Source organism: Bos mutus, chromosome X (genome assembly GCF_027580195.1).
Source record: "Bos mutus isolate GX-2022 chromosome X, NWIPB_WYAK_1.1, whole genome shotgun sequence".
In the NCBI taxonomy this organism is placed as follows: Eukaryota; Metazoa; Chordata; class Mammalia; order Artiodactyla; family Bovidae; genus Bos; species Bos mutus.
This window is the reverse complement of record NC_091646.1, coordinates 5,537,051-5,554,472: the sequence shown is the minus strand read 5'-3', so window position 1 is coordinate 5,554,472 and position 17,422 is coordinate 5,537,051.

Here is a 17,422-nt window from a genome sequence, read left to right as displayed (position 1 = left end):
TACAATCAGAGGCGATCAATGCTTCTTACAATAAGGCGAAGAATTACAACTGTGTTTTATTTTATAGCTTTGGTACAGCTTTAGAAACCACCAGAGGGAGTAGAGTTAAACTTCAATGGTCAAATTCCATTGCGGTAAAACATAGCCTCAGGTTGACATTTTACAAAGGAGCAACACCACAAGGGGTTGTATAGTCCTTAGCTGACTATTTTGTTTGTTCACCCATATAGCTACTGGAAGACCTCGGAGTATTGTTGCTCTTTTAGTCCATATGCGTGGAATAATGAGAATCTTTCTGAGTATAACAAATAATAATCAAGTTTAACCTTTGGCCACATCATTACAAGAAAGGAAAGATAGACAGAGTTGATAATGAAACCTCAAGTGTTGCAGCAACCTACAATGACTCGTTCATTACAAAATTATGTTTCTTATGGTTTTAAAAATATCCTTTTAGTGGGGGAGGGGTTTGAACTAAATAAGATTTTAAAGTCTTAAAAAAAATATCCTTTTATTGTGGTTTAAATCAAATGGCGTTATTGAGCCCTGCCTAGTTACGCTTAAAGTATAATTACACGCTACATATCTTGGTAAGTAAATGAAAGACTTTTCTTGGTTATTTGTTATAAATTTTACTTTGCCTGTAGCTAAGTGAAGGCCAGGCCTCTAAAGTGTTTCACGTATAATGCACAGTGAATATAAAACAGTCCATTAATTGGGATAATAGGTCCCAGCATGTAATTGCATTTCTTAGGTACTATGGATAGCAACTGAGTGAAGTGGTATTTATTTAAGATTGTTGGTTACCCATGGATAACTTTATTTGTCCATTGATGCTTAAATAAATGCATCATCTATCTGTAAGAATATTTATGAAGAAATTTATAACAAAAATCATTATTGCATCTCAAATTATGAAAGGAAACAGTATATAAAAGTTATTGAAGAATGCCACAATAAAAGTATTACCAGTGCCTCAGGTTACTTGCTTTTATGTTGGTGGACAGTAAAATATTGTAGAAACTCAAGAATAAATGTGAACCAAAAATGATTACTGTACTTTGCTTTATATTGTACTATCCAACAACATATCTGTAAGACATGCAGTAAATTCCATCACCTGTTTCAGCCCCATGAACTTGCACAGTTTCTCAAGGAAAAAAAAAAAAAGAATTCACCAACAATTTGTCAGTGTGCCACAAACCTTTGCAGTCTCTCCAATAGTGTGTGTGTGAGGCTTTATTTACAATTGTAAAAATGTTTCCTTTGGTTTGCATTTAATAGATTGTTGGCTATTTCTGAGGTGTTAAAAACACACACACGTACACATGCTATTTTATCTTGTGGATTATCTCATTCAAGAAGAGTCAAGAAGAAGTCCCAGAGTTCCATTAGCCTAGGACAAGATTACCATCTTTCCCAGAAATCATTCACAAGATTGAAGGGGAGGGCCTAGAACTTTGATTGGTTCACCACCCTTCTGGACCTCTCATTTTCCCAACTTCACCTCTGTTATGTGTTCTGAGACTATCTGAATGAATCCCTTGATGTCCTCTCTTGTCTCAGTCCTTGAAAGAAGTCCAGAATTCCTAGAATCCAGATCATCCCATTCCTGACTGTATTTCCACTGAGGCTCTGTGGCCTATGAGGCAACCCCTCTACTTTCTCCACAATATCACTTCCTATTTCTTTGCTTTATTATTCTCTATACCATTGACTCAACAGTAAAGAATCCATCTGCAGTGTAAGAGACACAGGAGACATGGGTTCAGTCCCTGGTTTGGGAAGATCCCCTGGAGGAGGAAATGGCAACCCACTTCAGTATTCCTGCCTGGAAAATAACATGAACAGAGGAGCCTGGCAAGCTGCAGCCCATAGGATCCCACAGAGTTGGACATGACTGAGTGTGCATGCATATATGTTTACTGATAACATCCGTAATACTCCTAAATGTGATAATTGTTTTGTTTATTGACTTGGGAAGTCTTTGCTGCTTCTGATGTTTCTGTTAGACTACAATAATTAGCATTGTTTATATTTTCCTCAGTGTGAGTTCATATATAATCCTTCATGTAGGTTTAAATATGTATAATGTACTACAGGTAAAAACTACTTTGCCCAGAACTTTTAAAATTTGAATTGATAAACTATAGTGGCTTATTGATTCAGATTAAATTTTAAGTTGTTCCCTTTTTCTCAATTGTAATAAGCTTTTAGAGAATTGCTGTGAGATGATAAAGATATTTGGTGAAGAACTGAGAATTGAGAAAAAAAAAATCTGTTAAGAGTTGTATCAATTTCGTTGGCAAGTCTATTCTTACATACACATGAGCCAATATTCTAAGTCTTGGCATTTTCATTTCAGCTGCAAAGAAATATGAGACCAAATTAATTGCTTTGTGCTTTGAAACCTTCTAGATGCATTTTGTTTTGGAAAGGAGGCATTTACTCATTCTTCAGAATTTTATAGGAGTAAACATTTTTTGAATAACAAAGAATACAAAAGTGTTCTATTATAACACTGGATAGCAGGACAAATAGAATATTTAAAACAGAAGACAGAAATTACTAATTTTGAAATCTGAGCTCATTGATAACATATCATAATATCATTATTAACTAACATTGATGAGTCTTTAATATGTTTAATATTTCTATTCCTTTTCCCTAATAGGTCAGGAAGGAGAGGCATTATGTTTATGGTATGTTATCTTTCTAACTTCTTAATCAGCAATGTCATATTTCTGGATTATATATATATGTGTATAAATATATACATATATGATATATGCTGTCTTTTAGAATCTTATTTGGAATGGTCATTAAAATTAGAATAACTAGTTTTTCAGGGATTAAATCTGGATTATGTGCCCTTATTGCCATTTTTTGATGAATAGAGGACCACATTGATATATAGGTTTATTATTGGAAGGATAATGAATAAAAACAATAAGAGTAAGATGTGCTACAGACTTCTAAAGTGGTGTACCTAAAGAGATTTTCAATGAGAAGACTATATTCTGTCCCCAGATCATCCTTGGGGAAAAAAACAGGCAACCAAATATTGTCGTTCAATAATATATTGATATCTCCTATCTTCGCACAGTTCCTTCTCTGCACCATCAAATGTCTTTATTTTCCTTTGAAAAATAAATTGGCTTAAAATCTACTTTCTTAAGAACCACTAATAAAGGGCTTTGTAATGACATTACCTTTTATAACATGTATCTCTACTGATATCTAGCCATCAATTTAAACTTTGTATTATATACCTCTCTTCAAAATGCTATGAAGATAGAATACCACCAGTTATATTAATGTGTACCTAATTTAGACTAGAATTTCTACTTATTGTTGACTCAGTGATGTATCATTCAGACCCTGCAAGGAAGGATAAGTTGCCTCCGGTGTCAGCAACTCTAGGTAGTGACTCAACTGCAAAAAATTGTCCTGTTTGAGATCACATCCTTCCAGGGGCAGCCCATAGGCAATGATTGCTTGAGATGAGGTATAAAGGCCAAATCATTTTGACCCACTGTGGTATAAGTCTGAGGGACATATACACTACAGAAATCTTGGTGAAATTGACCAAAAATATATAAGTCTACATCACAGTTTGATTTCACCTTGTGCCTTACTTTACTTTTTCCCTTTTCCTTCGAAATGTTAGAACTTGGTTCCAGATACCTCCTACCTGAATTATGACTTTTTATACCTCTGAATTTTCTTCTGAATTTGACTAGACCTCTGATTTCCTCTATGTGTAGAATCTGTGGCAAAAGAGATTTTACACAGTTTCTTCTTATCCCTATATTACCAATACATTTGACACTTGAGCAACATGGGTTTGAACTTTGTGGGTCCACTTATATGTGGACTTTTTCACTAAATACATGCTGTGCTGCTGCTGCTGCTAAGTCGCTTCAGTCATGTCCGACTCTGTGCAACCCCATAGATGGAAGCCCACCAGGCTCCCCCATCCTTGGGATTCTCCAGGCAAGAACACTGGAGTGGATTGCCATTTCCTTCTCCAAAATACATGCTGTAGTACCACATAATCTGTAGTTGTCCAAATCTGTGGATATGAAACCACAGATACAGAGGATTTCTGTATAATCTGTGCATTATACACAGATTTTCAACTATGTGGAAGGCTGGTGTCCTTACCTCTGTGTTATTCTAAGGGTCTCTTATATTACAAAAGATGACTTGATTTCAACATTATTTATTTATTTTTAAAAATTTTATTTATTTATTTTTTACTTTACAATATTTTACTGGTTTTGCCATACATTACATGAATCCACCATGGGTGTACATGTGTTCCCCATCTTGAACCCCCTTCCCACCTTCCTCCCCATCCCATCCCTCTGGGTCATCTCAGTGCACAAGCCACAAGCACCCTGTATCATGCATCAAACCTGGAGTGGTGATTCATTTCACATATGATAATTTGCATGTTTCAATGCCATTCTCCCAAATCATCCCACCCTCTCCCTCTCCCACAGAGTCCAAAAGACTGTTCTATACATCTGTGTCTCTTTTGTTGTCTCGCATACAGGGTTATCATTAACATCTTTCTAAATTCCATATATATGCGTTAGTATACTGTATTGGTCGTTTTCTTTCTGGCTTACTTCACTCTGTATAATAGGCTCCAGTTTCATCCACCTCATTAGAACTGATTCAAATGTATTCTTTTTAATGGCTGAGTAATACTCCATTGTGTATATGTACCACTGCTTTCTTATCCATTCATCTGCTGATGGACATCTAGGTTGTTTCCATGTCCTGGCTATTATAAACAGTGCTGCGATGAACATTGGGGTACATGTGTCTCTTTCAATTCTGGTTTCCTCGGTGTGTATGCCCAGCAGTGGGATTGCTGGGTCATAAGGCAGTTCTATTTCCAGTTTTTTAAGGAATCTCCACACTGTTCTCCATAGTGGCTGTACTAGTTTGCATTCCCACCAACAGTGTAAGAGGGCTCCCTTTTGTCCACACCTTCTCCAGCATTTATTCTTGTAGACTTTTTGATAGATGCCATTCTGACTGGTGTGAAATGGTACCTCATTGTGGTTTTGATTTGCATTTCTCTGATAAGAGTGATGTTGAGCATCATTTCATGTGTTTGTTACCCATCTCTATGTCTTCTTTGGAGAAATGTCTGTTTGGTTCTTTGGACCACGTTTTGATTGGGTCATTTATTTTTCTGGAATAGAGCTGCAGGAGTTGCTTGTATATTTTTGAGATTAGTTGTTTGTCAGTTGCTTAATTTGCTATAATTTTTTCCCATTCTGAAGGCTGCCTTTTCACCTTGCTTATAGTTTTCTTTGTTGTGCAGAAGCTTTTAATTTTAATTAGGTCCCATTTGTTTATTTTAGCTTTTATTTCCAATATTCTGGGAGGTGGGTCATATGGGATCCTGCTGTGATTTATGTCAGAGAGTGTTTTGCCTGTGTTCTCCTCTAAGAGTTTTATAGTTTCTGGTCTTATGTTTAGATCTTTAATTCATTTTGAGTTTATTTTTGTGTATGGTGTTAGAAAGTGATCTAGTTTCATTCTTTTACAAGTGGTTGACAGGTTTTCCCAGCACCACTTTTTAAAGAGATTGTCTTTTCTCCATTGTATACTCTTGCCTCCTTTGTCAAAGATAAAGCTTCCCTTGTGGCTCAGACAGGAAAGCGTCTGTCTACAATCTGGGAGACCCGGGTTCGATCCCTGCATTTGGAAGATCCCCTGGAGAAGGAAATGTCAATCCATGCCAGTACTATTGCATGGAAAATCCCATGGACAGAGGATCCTGGTAGGCTGCAGTCCATGGGGTCACAAAGAGTTGGACATGACTGAGCGACTTCACTTTGTCAAAGATAAGGTGTCCATAGGTGCGTGGATTTATCTATGGGCTTTGTATTTTGTTCCACTGATTGATATTTCTGTCTTTGTGCCAGTACCATACTGTCTTGATGACTGTGGCTTTGTAGTAGAGCCTGAAGTCAGGCAGGTTGATTCCTCCAGTTCCATTCTTCTTTCTCAAGATTGCTTTAGCTATTCGAGGTTTTTTGTTTTTCCATACAAATTGTGAAATTATTTGTTCTAGTTCTCTAAAAAATACCATGAGTAGCTTGATAGGGATTGCATTGAATCTATAGATTGCTTTGGGTAGTATACTCATTTTCACTATATTGATTCTTCTGATCCATGAACATGGTATATTTCTCCATCTCTTTGTGTCCTCTTTGATTTCTTTCACCAGTGTTTTATAGTTTTCTATGTATAGGTCTTTTGTTTCTTTAGGTAGATATATTCCTAAGTATTTTATTCTTTTCATTGCAACGGTGAATGGGCTTGTTTCCTTAATTTCTCTTTCTGTTTTCTCATTGTTAGTGTATAGGAATGCAAGGGATTTCTGTGTGTTGATTTTATATCCTGCAACTTTACCATATTCATTGATTAGCTCTAGTAATTTTCTGGTGGAGTCTTTAGGGTTTTCTACGTAGAGGATCATTTCATCTGCAAACAGTGAGAGTTTTCCTTCTTCTTTTCCATCTGGATTCATTTTATTTCTTTTTCTGCTCTGATTTCTGTGGCCAAAACTTCCAAAACAATGTTGAATACTAGTGGTGAGAGTGGGCACCCTTGTCCTGTTCCTGACTTTAGGGGAAATGCTTTCAATGTTTCACCATTGAGGATAATGTTTGCTATGGGTTTATCATATATAGATTTTATTATGTGGAGTTATTTTTCTTCTATGCCTGCTTTTTGGAGGGTTTTTTTTTATCATAAATGGATGTTGAATTTTATCAAAGGCTTTCTCTGCATCTAATGAGATAATCATGTGGTTTTTATGTTTCAATTTGTTCATGTGGTGTATTATGTTGATTGATCTGTGGATATTGAAGAATACTTGCATCCCCGGCAAAAAGCCCACTTGGTGATGATGTATGATCTTTTTAATGTGTTGTTGGATTCTGTTTGCTAGAATTTTGTCAAGGATTTTTGCATCTCTGTTCATCAGTGACATTGGCCTGTAGTTTTCTTTTTTTGTGGCATCTTTGTCTGGTTTTGGTATTAGGGTGATGGTGGCCTCATAGAATGAGTTTGGAAGTTTACCTTCCTCTACAATTTTCTGGAAAAGTTTGAGTAGGATAGGTGTTAGCTCTTCTCTAAATTTTTGGTAGAATTCAGCTGTGAACTCATATGGTCCTGGGCTTTTGTTTGCTGGAAGATTTCTGATTACAGTTTCAATATCCATGTTTGTGATGGGTCTGTTAAGATATTCTATTTCTTCCTGGTTCAGTTTGGAAAGTTGTACTTTTCCAAGAATTTGTCCATTTCTTCCAAGTTGTCCATTTTATTTGCATATAGTTGCTGATAATAGTCTCTTATAATCCTTTGTGTATCTGTGTTGTCTGTTGTGATCTCTCCATTTTCATTTCTAATTTGTTGATTTGATTTATCTCCCTTTTTTCTTGATGAGTCTGGCTAATGATTTGCCAATTTTATTTATCTTTTGGCTTTGTTGATTTTCACTATGGTCTCTTTTGTTTCTTTTGCATTTATTTCTTCCATAATTTTTAAGATTTCTTTCCTTCTACTAACCCTGGGGTTCTTCATTTCTTCCTTTTCTAGTTGGTTTAGGTGTAGAGTTAGGTTTACTTGTTTGACTTTTTTCTTGTTTCTTGAGGTAAGCCTGTATTGCTATTAAGCTCCCCTTAGCACTGCTATCACGATGGTGTGATAACTCACCCAGAGCCAGACATCCTGGAATGTGAAGTCAAGTGGGCCTTAGAAGACATCACTATGAACAAAGCTAGTGAAGGTGATGAATTCCAGTTGAGCTATTTCAAATCCTGAAAGATGATGCTGTGCAAGTGCTGCACTCAATATGCCAGCAAATTTGGAAAACTCACCAGTGGCCAAGGACTGGAAAAGGTTAGTTTTCATTCCAGTCCCAAAGAAAGACAATGCCAAAGAATGCTGAAACTACCACACAATTGCACTCATCTCACACGCTAGTAAAGTAATGCTCAAAATTCTCCAAGCCAGGCTTCAGCAATACGTGAACCATCAACTTCCAGATGTTCAAGCTGGTTTTAGAAAAGGCAGAGGAACCAGAGATCAAATTGCCAACATCCGCTGGATCATTGAAAAAGCAAGAGAGTTCCAGAAAAACATCTGTTTCTGCTTTATTGACTATGCCAAAGCCTTTGACTGTGTGGATCACAATAAACTGTGGAAAATTCTGAAAGAGATGGGAATACCAGACCACCTGACCTGCCTCTTGAGAAATCTGCATGCAGGTCAGGTAGCAACACTTACAACTGGACGTGGAACAACAGACTGGTTCCAAATAGGAAAAGGAGTATGTCAAGGCTGTATATTGTCATCCTGCTTATTTAACTTATATGCAGAGTACATCATGAGAAATGCTGGGCTGGAAGAAGCACAAGCTGAAATTAAGATTGCCAGGAGAAATATCAGTAACCTCAGATATGCAGATGACACCACCCTTATGGCAGAAAGGGAAGAGGAACTAAAAAACCTCTTGATGAAGGTAAAAGAGGAGAGTGAAAAAGTTGGCTTAAAGCTCAACATTCAGAAAACAAAGAGCATGGCATCTGGTCCCATCACTTCATCGGAAATAGATGGAGAAACAGTGGAAACAGTGTCAGACTTTATTTTGAGGGGCTCCAAAGTCACTGCAGATGGTGACTGCAGGCATGAAATTAAAAGATGCTTACTCCTTGGAAGGAAAGTTATGAGCAACCTAGATAGCATATTCAAAAGCAGAGACATTACTTTGCCAACAAAGGTCCATCTAGTCAAGGCTATGGTTTCTCCAGTGGTCATGTTTGGATGTGAGAGTTGGACTGTGAAGAAAGCTGAGCACCGAAGAATTGATGCTTTTGAACTGTGGTGTTGGAGAAGACTCTTGAGAGTCCCTTGGACTGCAAGGAGATCCAACTAGTCCACTATGAAGGAGATCAACCCTGGGATTTCTTTGGAAGGAATGATGCTGAAGCTGAAGCTCCAGTACTTTGGCCACCTCATGCGAAGAGTTGACTCATTGGAAAAGACTCTGATGCTGGGAGGGATTGGGGGCAGGAGGAGAAGGGGACAACAGAGGATGAGATGGCTGGATGGCATCACCAACTCGATGGACGTGAGTTTGAGTGAACTCCTGGAGTTGGTGATGGACAGGGAGGCCTGGCATGCTGCGATTCATGTGGTTGCAAAGAGTCAGACATGACTGAGCGAGTGAACTGAACTGAACTGATAGACTTTGACTTGTTGCATTTTCATTTTCAGTCATTTCTATGCATATTTTTATTTATTTTTTTATTTCTTCTGTGATTTGTTGATTATTCAGCAGCGTGTTCAGCCTCCATATGTTGGAATTTTTAATACTTTTTCTCCTATAGTTGACATCTAATCTTACTGCATGTGATCAGAAAAGATGTTTGGAATGATTTCAATTTTTTTAAATTTACCAAGGCTAGATTTATAGCCCAGGATGTGATCTATCCTGGAGAAGGTTCCGGGTGTGCTTGAGAAAAAGGTGAAATTCATTGTTTTAGGGTGAAATGTCCTATAGATATCAATTAGGTCTTACTGGTCCATTGTATCATTTAAAGTTTTTTTTTCCTTGTTAATTTTCTGTTTAGTTGATCTATCCATAGGTGTGAGTGGGATATTAACGTCTACCACTCTTACTGTGTTATTGTTCATTTCCCCTTTCATACATGTTAGCATTTGTCTTACATATTGCAGTACTCCTATTTTGGGGTGCATATATATTTATAATTGTTATATCTTCTTCTTGGATTGATCCTTTGATCATTATGTAGTGTCTTTGTCTCTTTTCACTGCCTTTATTTTAAAGTCTATTTTATCTGATATGAGTATTGGTACTCCTGCTTTCTTTTGGTCTCTATTTGTGTGGAATATCTTTTCCCAGCCCTTCACTTTCAGTCTGTATGTATCCCTTGTTTTGAGGTGGGTCTCTTGTCGACAACATATACAGGGGTCTTGTTTTTGTATCCATTCAGCCAGTCTTTGTCTTTTGGTTGCGGCATTCAACCCATTTACATAAGGTAATTACTGATAAGTATGATCCTGTTTCTTTTACTTTATTGCTTTGGGTTTGAGTTTATACACCCTTTCTGTGTTTCCTGTCTAGAGAAGATCCTTTAGCATTTGTTGGAGAGCTGGTTTGGTGGTGCTGAATTCTCTCAGCTTTTGCTTGTCTGTAAAGCTTTTGATTTCTCATTCATATTTGAATGAGATCCTTGCTGGATACAGTAATCTGGGCTGTAGGTTATTTTCTTTCATCACTTTAAGTATGTCCTGCCATTCCCTTCTGGCCTGAAGACTTTCTATTGAAAGATCAGCTGTTACCCTTATGGGAATCTCCTTGTGTGTTATTTGTTGTTTTTCCCTTGCTGCTTTTAATATTTGTTCTTTGTGTTTGATCTTTGTTAATTTGATCAATATGTGTCTTGGGGTGTTTCGCTTTGGTTTTATCCTGTTTTGGACTCTCTGGGTTTCGTGGACTTGGGTGGCTATTTCCTTCCCCATTTTAGGGAAGTTTTCAACTATTATCTCCTCAAGTATTTTCTCATGGTCTTTCTTTTTGTCTTCTTCTTCTGGGACTCCTATGATTTAAATGTTAGGGCATTTCACATTGTCCCAGAGGTCTCTGAGGTTGTCCTCATTTCTTTTAATTTTTAAAAAATTTTTTCCTCTCTGTTTCATTTATTTCTACCATTCTATCTTCTTCCTCACTTTTCATATCCTCTGCCTCATTATTCTACTGTTGGTTCCCTCCAGAGTGTTTTTGATCTCATTTATTGCATTATTCATTATATATTGACTCTTTTTTATTTCTTGTAGGTCACTTAAAATAAAAAAAAACATTTAAAAATTTAAAAATGATAATAGTAAAAATATATCTAGGACTTTCTCTGGAGCTGTTGTGGACAGTGTGGAATCAGTTCATTTTCAGATAGTTCCTTGATCCAGCTTATACTTCTCAAGGTCTGTATGTCCCTTCCTATGTAGATGGTGCTAACTACAGGGTTTCAGTCTATTATACCTGTCACTTCCAAAGTGATTTCCTCTGTTTATTTTAGCTTCTTCTGTTTGTTGGTCTCTTCAGTGTCTAATTTCTGCCCTGAACCAAGGTGGGCAGTGGTGGTCACTTTTTTTAGGCTCACTTGTTCAGTAGTGCTGTGGGGAGGGAGGAACACTGCAAACAAATATCACTGGCATGTGTGGGGAGTGCTCGCAGTGTTTCAGCTGCACTGGGTTTGCCCCTGCTCACAGTGTGTGTGCTCTCCCAGTCTACACTGCTTAGGCTCTAGGTTGCTCTGCCGGGAACTGTCTGATGTGGGCCCTGTGTTTTGTGTATTCCCCAGGTCTAAGCCGCTCAGGTTCTCAGGTACTCCACAAAGGCGCAGACTTGGCTGGGCCTGCGTTTTGTGCCCGTCCCAGGTCTGAGCAGCTCAGGTGACCAGGTGCTTGGCGAGTGCAGTCGCCCCTAGTTGTAGGCTGCGTTTTATCACCTCCCCTGTTCCAGCTGCTCGGTTTTCTGGGTGTACAATGGGCACACCTTCTCAGGTGTGCTGTGTATCTCTTCTGGGGAGCTGATCTCTGGCTGAGACCCTCCCAGCAGATGTCGACTGTCCAAGATCCCAAGAAGTCTTGGTTAGCAACGAAGTCTGCTGCAGTTTGGTATAGGATGAGTCTCCGGGGCCGCGATTGCCTCCTTCCAGCTCTGGCTGCCTTCGCCTGCCTGTGTCTGGCAGGGGATGGACCAGAATGCAGCCAGCTAGCTCTGCTCAGTCCTTTGTTCTGTGAGTGGGCCTGGCAGTGTCTTAGGTTAGGGCTTTTCTCGGGATCACTATCCCACAGTCTGCGTTGCTGTCTCAAGCTGGTTCTCTCACATTGCCCTTGGGGCATTCAGGCCCAGTCCTTACCCTAAGCAACGCAGCCTGTGCCTCCCTGTCCAGCCCCCGCTTGCTAGTGGTGGATGCGAGCATCTGGACTGCTGCTCCCCTGAGACTTGCTGTTATGCAGGTAATCTGTGGGTTTTGATTATTTATTTATTTTTCCCCCTGGTTATTTTTCCCTCTGAGATTCCAAGGCTTGCCACAGACCTGCTGGAGAGAGTGTTTCCTGGTGTTTTGAAACTTCTCTCTTTTTTAAGACTCCCTTCCCAGGATGGATCTCCATCCCTACTTCTTTTGTGTCTCTTTTTATCTTTTATAGTTTGTCCTACTTCCTTTCCAAGACAATGGGCTGCCTCTCTGGGTGCCTGATGTTCTCTGCCAGCATTCAGAAGTGGTTTTGTGGAATTTTCTCAGGGTTCAAATGTTCTTTCGATGAATTTGTGGGGGAGAAAGTGGTCTCCCCATCCTATTCCTCCGCCATCTTTGCTTTCAAAGTCATGAACTGTGAGAGTCACATCTTTTGAAACTTTTTATTTATTTTCACTGTGGTGGGAATGCTCCATAATTGGTAAAAATAGTATACAAACAAAATTAAATCATATCACCTTTGATTATTCCTTGTATCTTCCTTCCTGACTATATTCTGTCACCCATTTGCACTTTCATAAAATGATCAGAGTGAAAATGGAGGAGAAAGGAGTTCCATGGGCTGGTGTGTGTGTGTGTCCACTCAGTCTCTCAGTTGTATCTGACTCTTTGTGACCACATGGACTGTAGCCCTCTAGCCTCCTCTGTCCATGGGATTTTTCCAGCAAGAATACTGAAGTGGGTTGCCATTTCCTCCTCCAGGGGATCTTCCTGACACAGGGTTCGAAGCCATGCCTCCTGTATCTCCTGCATTGGCAGGCAGCTTCTTTACCACTGAGCCACCTAGGAAGCCCTCCAAGGGCTGATATAGCCAAACAAACACTGAAAATTGAGTGAAAATGTTCACAATCAACTTTTTTGGAACTCTGGAAACTCAGCAAATGTTTGTAGCACTCAAACAATAGCACAATTGAGAAAAAGGTGACTTAAATGTGGAAGTCAAGTTTTGTGGTTGTTTTAAGTAGCCTTACCTCATTCCCGTTGCCAGAGTGGCAGTAATTTTAGAGATAGCACTTACATTCTTGATGTGGGTACCTGTTTTGAGAGGGAGCAGAGCAGAACTTATTTCTGAGAACTTGTGTATCTGCTTTGACTTATCTGAGGATTCTTCAAAGGCCTGAGAAGGTGTTTTTTTTTTTTTTAACCTGACTCAGAACCCTCTCAGGGTGGAAAGGACTGAACAGAGGGTGTTTGTCAAAGAAATTGTAAGGCAAATGAACAAACTAATGCTTAGTGTTAGTTTCTCAGTCATGACTGACTCTATGTGACCCCATGACCTATAGCCCGTTAGGCTCCTCTGCCCACTGAATTCTCAAGGCAAGGATACTGGAGTGGGTAGCCTTTCCCTTCTCCAGGAGATCTTCCTAATCCAGTGATCAAATCCGGGTCTCCTGCATGACAGGCAGATTCTTTGCCATCTGAGCCACTGCTGCTTACGAGGGGTAAAATATTACAGTTGGAAAAAAATAAGACATGCTGAAGGTTCAAATGGAAAATCTGGGGGAAACAGTTATTTTGGTGAATAAGAGTGTTGAAAAATTCCCACAGATAACAGGGAATCTGGAAAGTCACGTGCATTGTCACAAATGACAGGGAACTTGGAAAATCATGGGCACGTGTTCAGAGATGACCTGTAGGCCATTAACTTTCACCTGTGGCTGATCTTTAGGCTCAGCTCAACTAGGAGGTGAAAGCTAAGATAGAGTTGTTGAAAAGGTGGGTAAGTGTTGAGGGAATATCCAGTGCAGATACAGTTTGAAAAGACCAGGAGAATATTTTCTTTACCTTTTTTCTTTTTTGTTCTAGGCATTTAAGGAAATCTCTTTCAAACCACTAGTTGACCACAAGATAAAGAAATAGAGACTTCAGAAACCACATGCAACAAAAAAAGTCTTTGTGCTTTGGAAAAGTCACTAAATAAGTATCCATAATCCACAGTAAATAACAACAAAAAACCCCGAGGAGAAGGAAGATCTGATTTTCAGAGTTAGCACATTATAATATTCAAAACATCCACTTTAGTAAACACAAATTATGAGCATGCAGAGAAGCAAGAAAGTTGGTCCATAGCCAGAAAAAAAAAAAAAAAGAGAAATCGTCTCCAAGGAAGCACAGAAATTGGACCCATTCAAGAAAAGCTTTAAATCAACTTCCTTGAATATGCTCAAAGATTTAAAAGAAAACCATAGATGAAGAGCTGAAGGAAACAAGGAGAACAATGTCATATCAAATAGAGAATATTTTTTAAAAGATAAAAAGTGTCAAAAGAAATCAAAGAGAAATTTTGAAGCTGAAAAGTATAAAAATTGAAATGAAAATTTCACTAGAGGAGCTCACAGCAGAGTAAGCAAGGCAGAAGGAAAAACCAGTAGACTGACGTAGCTTAATTTAGAGTATCTACTCTTGAGAAGCAGAAATTAAAAAAGAATGTAGACAAATGAACACAGCCTAAGAAACCTCTGGGATACCATTAAGCATTGCAGGTGAATTCTTTATCATTGAGCCACCAGGGAAGCCCATTTGAAGAGATAATGGCTGTTAACTTCCCAAATTTGATAAAATACATGAATCTACATATCTAAGAAGCTCAAAAAATTCTAAGTAGAATAAACACAAAGGGGTCCACATCAGGACATGTTATAATAAAATTGTCAAAAGACAAAGATAAATAGAGAATCTTGAAAGTAGCAAGAGAGTAGCAAAATGGATCAAAGACTTAGATATAAGTGCTTAAACTATAAAAGTATTAGAGTAAAATATAGGAGTAGATTTTCTTCATCTTGGATTTGGCAAAGAACTTAGATATGACTCAGAAAACACAAGCTGCAAAAGAAAAAAAAAACATATAAATTGGATTTCATCAAATTTCAAAACTTTTGTTTTAAAATGACATCATCAAACAAAGTAAAAATATGTCCCACAAAACAGGAGAAAATATTTTCAGATTATATATCTGAAAAGAGTCTAGTATCTAGAATATATAAAGAACTCATGCAACTCAACAAAAAAAAGACAACCCCAATTTAAAAATGGCCAAAAGACTTGTATAGACGTTTCTCCAAGGAAGACATACAAATGGCCTACAAGTACATGTCAAGATACTCATCATCATTAATCATTCAGTTCAGTTCAGTTGCTCAGTAATGTCTGACTCTTTGTTACCCCATGAATCGCAGCACGCCAGACCTCCCTGTCCATCACCAACTCCCAGAGTTCACTCAGACTCATGTCCATCAAGTCAGTGATGCCATCCAGCCATCTCATCCTCTGTCGTCCCCTTCTCCTCCTGCCCCCAATCCCCTCCCAGCATCAGAGTCTTTTCCAATGAGTCAACTCTTCGCATGAGGTGGCCAAAGTACTGGAGTTTCAGCTTCAGTATCATTCCTTCCAAAGAAATCCCAGGGCTGATCTCCTTCAGAATGGACTGGTTGGATCTCCTTGCAGTCCAAGGGACTCTCAAGATGCTTCTCCAACACCACAGTTCAAAAGCATCAATTCTTTGGTGCTCAGCTTTCTTCACAGTCCAACTCTCACATCCATACATGACTACTGGAAAAACCATAGCCTTGACTAGATGGACCTTTGTTCGCAAAGTAACGTCTCTGCTTTTGAATATGCTATCTAGGTTGGTCATAACTTTCCTCCCAAGGAGTAAGCGTCTTTTAATTTCATGCCTGCAGTCACCATCTGCAGTGATTTTGGAGCCCCCAAAAAAGAAAGTCTGAAATTGAAATCACATGATACCACTCCACACCCACTAGGATGGCAATAATAAAAGGAAAATAACAAGTGTTGGTGAGGATATGGCGAAACTGGAACGCATTGCTGGTGAGAATGTAAAATGGTGAAGTCACTGTGAAAAGTAGTGCCAAACATTGAGTTTCCATGACCCAGCAATCCCCTTATAGGTATACAGCCAAGAAAATGGAAAACTTACCCCATACAAAAGCTTATACAAGAACGTTCAGTATAATATTATTTATAATAGTCAAAAAGCAGAATGTCCATCAACTAATGAATGGATAAACAAATAGTGTGGTTTATCTACATAATATAATATTATTTGGCCATAAGAATGGATGAAATACTGACACATGCTGCAATGCAGATGAGTCTCAAAAACATTATACTGAACAAAAGAAGTCAGACACAAAAGGCCACATGTTAATTACATTTACATGATATTTACAGAATCAGTTCAGTTCAGTCACTCAGTGATGTCTGACTCTTTGCGACCCCATGGACTACAGCATACCAGGCTTCTGTTGGTCCATCACCAACTCCCAGAGCTTGCTCAAACTTATGTCCATCAAGTTGGTGATGCCATCCAACCATCTCATCCTCTGTCGTCCCCTTCACTTCCTGCCTGTTGTCCCCAGCATCAGGGTCTTTTCTAATGAGTCAGTTTTTCACATCAGGTGGCCAAAGTATTGGGGAAATAGGAATGGGTACTTAAAGATTATGGGGGTCTCCTTTCAAGTGATGAAAATATTCTGGATGTTGATAATGGTGATGATCATTCATCATTATGAATGTACTAAATATCACAGAATTATACATTTTAAAAGAGATAAAATGGTAAATTTTATGTTAAGTAAATTCTTTTGGCAATAAAAACGCCAAAAATGTTTTAAGAGATATCATAGCATTCCCTAGCATAAAGCTTTCCACATAGTAGGTTCAGGAAAATTTGTATAATATAGTGAGTTTCACAGTTCACAGTAAGGTTATATCTAACTCACTTATATCTCTTCTCTTGAATTCCCTAAAGAAAATAAAGAGGCTTGATGATTGAATACTGCTATGAATAATGGTATTATTGTATGACATTTTATAATGTACAGGCCAGGGGAAAATCATTACCATTGTTTAAATAGTGTTATTATTTATAGATACTAATATTATGATACTGTACTGTGTAATATTTACCCTTTTCAAAGAAAAATCAGGTTCACAAAAATCACATATGTTACCCAAGACTAAACAAATTATACGTGCTACCATTGGGACTCAAATTGTAGTGTTCTGTCTCCAAATTCTTGACTCTTAAAACAAGGCTAAGACAAAGATGTCAGATGGAAAAAAGTACAGGAAGTTCTGTTTCTTGAAAATACTACTGAGCATGTACTACCTCACAGGAACTGCATTCCTTATATTAATAGTTTCTTTATCTGTATTACACGAGGAAGGCCTCAGATCTGCTGAAGAAAGTAGAAATTTTAAAAGAATCCTATCTTGTTACTTTGCATTTTTACACAAAGCTAAAAAGAAAGAAACCCTCGTGTAATAGTTACTGATCTATCTTAACATAGCCCCTTGAT